Source organism: Sinocyclocheilus grahami, unplaced genomic scaffold (assembly GCF_001515645.1).
Source record: "Sinocyclocheilus grahami isolate Dianchi unplaced genomic scaffold, SAMN03320097.WGS_v1.1 scaffold2294.1, whole genome shotgun sequence".
Lineage (NCBI taxonomy): Eukaryota > Metazoa > Chordata > Actinopteri > Cypriniformes > Cyprinidae > Sinocyclocheilus > Sinocyclocheilus grahami.
This window is the reverse complement of record NW_015507473.1, coordinates 1-9,095: the sequence shown is the minus strand read 5'-3', so window position 1 is coordinate 9,095 and position 9,095 is coordinate 1. Positions and strand designations below refer to the sequence as shown.

At 38.7% G+C, this 9,095-nt stretch overlaps 1 long non-coding RNA gene across 1 annotated transcript; it reads left to right on the top strand.

Annotated features, from left to right (window-relative positions):
* The first annotated feature begins 8,259 nt into the window (after positions 1 to 8,259).
* LOC107574635 (uncharacterized) lies at positions 8,260 to 8,736 on the top strand. Its single transcript, XR_001607700.1, has 3 exons — positions 8,260 to 8,275; positions 8,405 to 8,503; positions 8,696 to 8,736. It is a non-coding gene; the product is annotated as an uncharacterized lncRNA (long non-coding RNA).
* The last annotated feature ends 359 nt before the right edge of the window (positions 8,737 to 9,095 follow it).

Genomic DNA, 9,095 nt, shown 5'->3' with positions numbered 1-9,095 from the left:
AGTAACAATATGTCACATAGCCAACAATATGTAGTATACAATGTCAGGTTTATTAGAAATAAACAAACTACAGCAGAGGTGAAATGCAGAAAAGAGAAATAATAATATACAAAACATGCAACAAAAAAAAACATACAAAAAAATCTTAAGATAACAGAATTCACGTTTTTAGGTTTTACAGATGCATGGTGATATAGTTGAAATATATTGTGAAAAATGCATAAAGTTATTTAATAAGATTTCTCAGATCACCTGTGTTTCCTGTATCTCTGTCAGCAGCTCCCATTACAAATTTTCTTGTAACTTCCCGTTTTAGGGTTTTTTCTGACGCTCCTGAAATCACAGTGCAATTTATCAATATTTGTTTGCAATGAAAGTTCAAAACGTGTTTGAAATAGTTTCAGCCCATTATTTAATGTAAGTGATGTCACCGATTGACCCCACAGTGCAGACTTTTAGGTTAAATTAATTAGCTTATAGTTCCATTTATCTATTGACAAAGTAGCAGAAAAACATTTACAAACTATCAAAACCGCTCATCTACACATAAAATGTGATTAAAAGCTCAAACTTTCATTAATAAGAGCTCAAATCTATAGTTAGCTTACCTCTAATAGTTAGCCTCTATAGCTAGTTAACGGTTGTGATGCTAACGGTCTGTTTGAAGACACTAAACCATTCCTGTAAAGTAAAGATTCAACAGAAATGTGTCAATTACATGTAAGAAAGTGTCAGGAACGGTTGTATGTATTATTTGTGTAATTTTAGGGACTAAATTTACCTGAAAACAGTGATAACAGCAGAGAGACGGACTCTCGCTACTTGTCAACTGAGTGAGTTGACCCCCCGTTTCCATGCTAACCCCCTCCGCTCCAGTTTAAATGCGATTTGAATGCTCAACGTGCGTGCCCATTAAAACACATCAAAGTTATGTATTTACATAATTAGTACATAAAAGTCAAATAAACTTCATCATGTATTGTTTAAGTGGATAGTAGGCCTACATCAAACTGTAAATTGAATGAGAATATGAAAGCAGTGAATGCAAAACATTGTTTGAAGTCATTGTTATATAAATATATAAACAAAAGGATATACTATTCTATAATATAAGATATAATATCATATATCATATAATATCATATGAGTCATGAATATAATTTCACAGATATGTAAACACACAATTAAACACGCAACATGAGCTTTATGTTATGCATTTTAAAAATATATTTTAAAAATATATTTCAATATATTTAACAGTGTTTCACATATATGTGAATATATTACCTTTCTGTATGGGAAAACATTGAGATTTTACTCAAATTTTTTTAATGGATTTTAAATGTGGGTCAAGATCGGCCATAATTATGTGACCCACATATCTATATTTGACATTTGAGCCAAATATTACATTTGACATCTGGCCCATGTATTGTGTGCCGTCTTAAACCCGGGACCATCTCTGCCAAACCCGGGCCATGTTTGGCCCACATGCTGTATTCCAGTGCCGGATGAATGCCAGCTGTGCCAGAGGCATGCCAAATCTGGGCCAAATTTGTTTGCTGACTGGGTAATATGTATCAATAATCAAATTAGTCAATTAATATTCAAGACTGAGTCATAAGCCATTTATGTGCCTTTCAGCAAAGAAAGCTCCAGGGTTACATTTTCTGTAAATCAGTTTGGATTAAGGCATCTGGTACATTATTATTTCCAACAACAAATTATGTGCCTGAGCACATAAACATTGTCCTATAAAAAGTAACAATATCCTTATTTCTGCATAATTTTTCTCTCAGTATAGCCTTTAACAGTGAATTTATGATTTCCCCCCTTTAGTGTGTTTCAAGTACTTCACTTGGTGCACACTTTGTTCATTTTGTTGAGATCTCTTCAAAAGCTTCACAGGAGACAAATATGAGAACCCCAGATTATATATGTGACCAAAAATAATAAAAACAAAGAGATAAGAACATGTTTGTTTGGAAACCAGTTACAATTTTAAAGTTAAATTTGTATTGAAATTTAAGAATAAAATCATTTACCTGTTGAGAGTGTGTTGACAGTCTGTGCAGTTGGATCACTGAACTCCAGAAAATCAGTAATCAGAATGAGCTTTATTGCCAGGTATGTTTACACATACGAGGAATTTGTTTTCGTGACAGAAGCTTCCACAGTGTAACAGAATTACAGTGACAGAACAAAAAACACAGATAATAAGTAAGTAAATAAGTAAATAAGGAATAAAAATATATAAATCGACAATTGTATGTGCAGGTATATTACAATAGACAGTTTTGTATGTACAGGTACTGTATATTATGTGCAAATTTAAGGTGTAGACTGAGTATGAGTGTTAGATAAATAAGTGTATGAGTGTATAAATAGTGTGTGTTCCACAGTTATTGTTAAGTGTTCATGAGATGGATTGCCTGAGGGAAGAAACCGTTCCCATGTCTGGTCGTTCTGGTGCTCAGTGCTCTCTAGCGTCGACCAGATGGCAACAGTTCAAAGAGGGAGTGTGCTGGATGTGAGGGGTCCAGAGTGATTCTGCTAGCCCTTTTGCTCACTCTGGATAAGTACAGTTCTTGGAGAGAAGGGAGGGTTGTACCAATGATTCGATCAGCAGTCCAGACTACCCTCTGGAGTCTTCTGAGGTCAGATTTGGTAGCTGAGCTGAACCAGACAGTTATTGAAGTGCAGAGGATGGATTCAATGATGGCGGAGTAGAACTGTTTCAGCAGCTCCTGTGGCAGGTTGAACTTCCTCAGCTGGCGAAGGAAGTACAACCTCTGCTGGGCCTTTTTCACAATGGAGTCAATGTGAGTGTCCCACTTCAGGTCCTGAGAGATTGTGGTGCCCAGGAACCTGAATGACTCCACTGCAGTCACAGTGCTGTCTATGATGGTGAGTGGGGGGAGTGCAGGGGGGTTTCTCCTGAAGTCCACGTCATCACCACAGTTTTGAGTGTGTTGAGCTCCAAGTTGTTGAGACTGCACCAGACAGCCAGCTGCTCGAACTCCTGTCTGTAAGCAGACTCGTCATCGTCCTGAATGAGGCCGATGAGTGTGGTGTCGTCTGAAAACTTCAGGAGCTTGACAGAGGGGTCTTCAGATGTGCAGTCGTTGGTGTACAGGGAGAAGAGCAGTGGAGAGAGAACACAACCCTGAGGAGCTCCAGTGCTGATTATACGGGTGCTGGATGTGTATTTTCCCAGCCTCACTAGCTGCTGCCTGTCTGTCAGGAAGCTATTGATCCACTGACAGACGGAGGTGGCCATGGAGAGCTGAGTTAGTTTGGGCAGGACGAGGTTTGGAATGATAGTGTTAAAGGCCGAGCTGAAGTTCACGAACAAGATCCTCACATAAGTCCCTGGTCTGTCTAGATGTTGCAGAACATAATGCAGTCCCATGTTGACTGCATCGTCCACAGACCTGTTTGCTCTGTAGGCAAACTGAAGAGGATCCAGCAAGAGTCCAGTGATGTCCTTCAGGTGGGCCAGCACCAGTTTTTCAAAAGACTTCATGACCACAGACGTTAGAGCCACAGGTTTCTTTGGGACGGGGATGATGGTGGAGCATTTGAAGCATGAAGGGACTTCACACAGCTCCAGTGATCTGTTGAAGATCTGTGTGAAGATGGGGGCTAGCTGGTCAGCACAGGATTTCAGACAGACTGGTGTAACACAATCTGGGCCTGCAGGGATATATAATCTTCTATAAGCAAAGTGATCACACAAAAAATTACAGCACTTTCAGAACCTTATTGTGTTACTGTTCATTTCCTATGAAATACCGTAAGTACAACATTAACAGCATGGTAAATAAAAAGTACGAATATATATATATTTGCACTGGCTACCAGTAGCTGCTCGCATTAAATTCAAGGCATTAATGTTTGCCTATAAAGCCACCACTGGCTCTGCACCCATTTACCTAAATTCATTAATTCAGAGTTATGTGCCCTCTAGAAGTTTGCGTTCTGCAAGTGAAAGGCATATTATTGTGCCATCTCAAAGAGGCACAAAATCACTTTCACTGACTTTTTCATTAAATGTTCCCTATATATATATATATGTACATATACTGTATTTAATGTGTGTGTGTGAGAGAGAGAGTAAAATAGGAAAAATTACGCATGTCATTTCAAAGTGAAGGCTTATAATAAACCCTAAAGCACTCTCTCTATTTTCCCTTCTTTAACAACCAGCCAATCACAGTCTTTAAAAGAGCAGAGGGGTCAGCTCCGCCTCCTCACAAAGATGAAAGTTTGTGTCTTTTTTTCTCGCTTAGATTTGCTCTCAGATTGGTCCTGAATTGCTCTAAGCTAAGACTCCTATGTAGAAATGTTTAAGCTAAATTAGGAGCTCTCTGAGAGGATTCTTAGAATCTTTAAGAATACGGGCCCTGAAATGCTGTTGATACTAAAATGAGAGATATATGAGAATTTCATCTAAGTCTCCTGAGCTTAGGAAAAGCAACCGATGAGCAATAAATGTTTCCTATGGGTAGGCTTAGATCAATGTCCACATACACATTGCAGCTAAATTCGTTTGTCAGTTCACCTTTTACTCCTTAATCACTTTCTGTACACACACAATTCACTAAAATATGGGAGTGACAACCCCATTTACAGGAATTCTACACAGTGTGATCTTCTTATTGATCTTATATTTAACAAATTAAAAACCTTTCTTTTATTTGGTGTCTTTCGTTTACTCTGACTAAGAGTTTAAACGGATTTACATTCGTTATGGCTCTGGCATTCGCGGGATTCATTGTCATTCAGCGGGCATTGGGTGAAACGACAGACGAATATGGAGTTTCTAACGGGATCGGCAAGTTTGTCAACGCAATTGGACCACAGGTAATCTTGTTTGTTTATTTAGCTCTTCGGAGTGAAGAGGCCATTTGTTGGTTTTAACGGCCACACCGTTCTCAAGTGAAGAAACAGGCTTGCAACAGGTAGGGGTTATTGAAACTGAGAGTGAGTGTGTGGGCCCACATTACACAGCTGCTATTTCATTTGTTCATTTGATTTATATTGAGTGTTTGCATTCTGACTGCTGTTTTAGTGCAATATTTCAAAAGGGAAGTGTATTACTGTTTCTTACGGATACAACTTAAGTAGTATTATTTGAGTACCTATTGTTATTTGAGTATAAGGTATTGAAATTTCTGATCTGAGAAGATCTAAAGGTGATTTGTTTAAGAGAAAAAAAAACCACACACTGCTGTATTGAATTTACATTTTTCTTCTTTATGTGGCAAGTCAAGTCAAGTCACCTTTATTTATATAGCGCTTTTAACAATACAGATTATGTCAAAGCAACTTTACAGTATTAAATAGGTCAATAGTCTGTCATTAATGCAAAATGACACTCAATAAACACTCAATTTTCAGTTAAAGGCAGTTTATCATTGAATACAGTGATGTCATGATCCAGCTCAGTTCAGTGTAAATAGTATCTGTGCAATCAAGTCGACAATATCGCTGGATATTAAGTGTCCCCAACTAAGCAAGCCAGAGGCGACAGAGGCAAGGAACCAAAACTCCATCGGTGACAGAATGGAGGAAAAACCTTGGAAAAAAACAGGCTCAGTCGGGGGGCCAGTTCTCCTCTGGCCAGACGAAAAAAGCAGTTCAATTCCAGGCTGCAGCAAAGTCACATTGTGCAGAGGACTCATCTGGTTCCTGTGGTCTTGTCCCGGTGGCCGTCTAGGAGACAAGGCTGTAGAGGTCGTCTCTAGGTGCTGATCCACCATCTGGGCTGGATACGTACTGGATATATATATATATATATATATATGTGTATATGTATGTATATATAACAAAACACTACCACAATACCTTTGTACTATTGTACAGACTTTCCCTGCCGACTACGCCAAGTGTAACCAAAGGCTTTAAGATGTTTAAATGTATGACTACGCCACTCCCACTAGCGTATAAGTAGGAGAACTATGAGTTTATCCCCGCATATATATATATATATATATATATATATATATATATATATGGTTGCTAACTGGATAATTTTTTCTTTTTATTCTGACCTTTTTGGACCTTATTCAAAAGATCAGATTATAATAGACCAGACTAGATTTTTAAAAGAAACTTAAGAAAGCCTGAGCAGAAGATAGTAGAAGTAGTTTTAAAAGCTTAAAGTTTGAAGATTTTAAGGTCATGTAGTCTATCAGACAGATTGCAGATAGACAAACGCTTGCTTGAGTGTTCTGGGTGGTTGCTAGGGTGTTGCTATGGCGTATTTAGGGTGTTCTGGGTGGACGCGGGGTTGTTGCTAGGGTGTTGCTATGCGGTTGCTAGGGTACTCGGGGTGGTTGCTAAGGTGATGCTATGCGGTTGCTAGGGTACCCTAGGTGGTTGCTAAGGTGTTGCTATGCGGTTGCTAGCGTACTCGGGGTGGTTGCTAGGGTATTGCTATGAGGTTGCTAGGGTACCCGGGGTGGTTGCTAAGGTGTTGCTATGCGCTTGCTAGGGTACCCGGGCTGGTTGCTAGGTTGGTTTGGACAGTTGCTAGAGTGTTGCTATGAAGATAGATAGATAGATAGATAGATAGATAGATAGATAGATAGATAGATAGATAGATAGAAGATAGATAGATAGATAGATAGATAGATAGATAGATAGATAGATAGATAGATAGATAGAAATGGTCAGATTATATAGATAGATAGACAGATAAAAATAGTCAGATGATAGATAAATAGATAGATTGATATATTGATTGATAGAGAAATTGTCAGATTAGATAGATAGATAAATAGATAGATAGATAGATAGAAATTGTCAGATTAGATAGATAGATAGAAATGGTCAGATTAAATAGATAGATAGACAGATAAAAATAGTCAGATGATAGATAAATAGATAGATTGATATATTGATTGATAGAGAAATTGTCAGATTAGATAGATAGATAGATAGATAAATAGATAGATAGATAGATAGAAATTGTCAGATTAGATAGATAGATAGAAATGGTCAGATTAAATAGATAGATAGTGTTAATAAATAACAATTTGGTCCCTCGATATCTCTTTGCCACCGTGAAATCTTCTCAGTCTCTCCAAGTGTATAAATACGGCCGGGAAGTAAGAAAACACACATTCAAATGGTATTCTCAAATACTTCAATTTATTCACAGAAATACAGATCTTATATAGGCATGTCGAGGGGAGTTTTTACCCTCTTAACCAATGAGGATAGGGGGACATACCCATACAGGATGTTTTTCCCAAGAACGTGTTTTGTATAAAATTGCCACATATACAGAAAAACATATCCCTATAAGGAATAGACTTCCTGGCGACGGAGGCTGAACCCCCCTTATAAATCAGCACAAACTCCTTTACCTTGAATATTGAGTAAGAGACATTCAAACACCATACAAGAGAGAGAGAGAACAGATAGAGGAGGGGTGATTCAGAGAAGGAGAGAGAAAGAGTGAGAAAGGAGGGGTACGGCATTCTCAAAACAGAGAGTGTTTTCTAACAGATAGATAGATGCTACTAGCATGTTGCTAGCATGATTAGCCCGGTTGGTTGCTAAGGCATTGCTATGTGGTTGCAAGGGTACTTGGGGTGGTTGCTAGGGTGTTGCTATGCAGTTGCTAAGGTACGCGGGGTAGTTGCCAAGGTGTTGCTATGCGGTTGCTAGGGTACTTGGGGTGATTGCTGGGGTGTTTAACAATTAGCATGATTAACACGTGACTAGCATGTTGATAGCATTATTAGCAAGTGACTAGCATGTTGCTAGCATGATTAGCAGGTTAATAACATGTCGCTTGCATGTTTCTTGCATGATTAGTATGTTACTAGCATGATTAGCAAGTGACTGGCATGTCGCTAGCATTATTAGCAACTTACTAGCATGTCGCTAGCATGTTTCTAGCATGTTACTAACATGTCGCAAGCATGATTAACAAGTTACTAGCATTTTGCTAGCATGATTAGCATTTTACTAGCATGTTGCTAGCATGATTAGCATTTTACTAGCATGTTGCTAGCATGATTAGCAAGTGACTAGCATTTCGCTAGCATGATTAGCACGTTACTAGCATGTCGCTATCATGTTTCTAGCATGATTAACAAGTGACTTGCAATTTGCTAGCATAATTAGCAAGTTACTAGCATGTTGTTATCCTGTTTCTAGCATGATTAGCATGCTACTAGCATGTTGCTAGCATGATTAGCCCGGTTGGTTGCTAAGGCTTTGCTATGTGGTTGCAAAGGTACTTGGGGTGGTTGCTAGGGTGTTGCTATGCGGTTGCTAAGGTACTCGGGGTAGTTGCTAAGGTGTTGCTTTGCGGTTGCTAGGGACCTTGGGGTGATTGCTGGGGTGCTGCTATGCGGTTGCTAAGGTACCCAGAGTGGTTGCTAAGGTGTTGCTATGCGGTTGCTAGGGTACTTTGGGTAGTTGCGAGGGTGTTGTTATGCGGTTGTTAGGGCACTTAGGGTGGTTGCTAGGGTGTTGCTATGTGGTTGCTAAGGTGCTGCTATGCAGTTGCCATGGTACCCGGGGCGGTTGCTAGGGTGTTGCTATGTGGTCGTTAAGGTACTCAGGGTTGTTGCTAGGGTGTTGCTACGCGATCGCTAGGGTACTGAGAGTGGTTGCTAAGGTGATACTATGCGGTTGCTAGGGTATTCGGGGGTTGCTAGGGTATTGCTATGAGGTTGCTAGGGTACCCGGGGTGGTTGCTAGAGTTTTGCTATGAAGATAGATAGATAGATAGATAGATAGATAGATAGATAGATAGATAGATAGATAGATAGATAGATAGATAGATAGATAGATAGATAGATATTGTCAGATTAGATAGATAGATAGAAATGGTCAGATTATAGATAGGTAGATAGATAAGATAGATGGTCAGATTAGATAGATAGATAGATAGATAGATAGATAGATAGATAGATAGATAGATAGATAGATAGATAGGATAGAGAAATATTAGATAGATATAGATATAAACAGTCTGATGAAAGATAGATAGATAGATAGATAGATAGAAATAGTTAGATGATAGATAGATAGATAGATAGATAGATAGATAGATAGATAGATAGATAGAT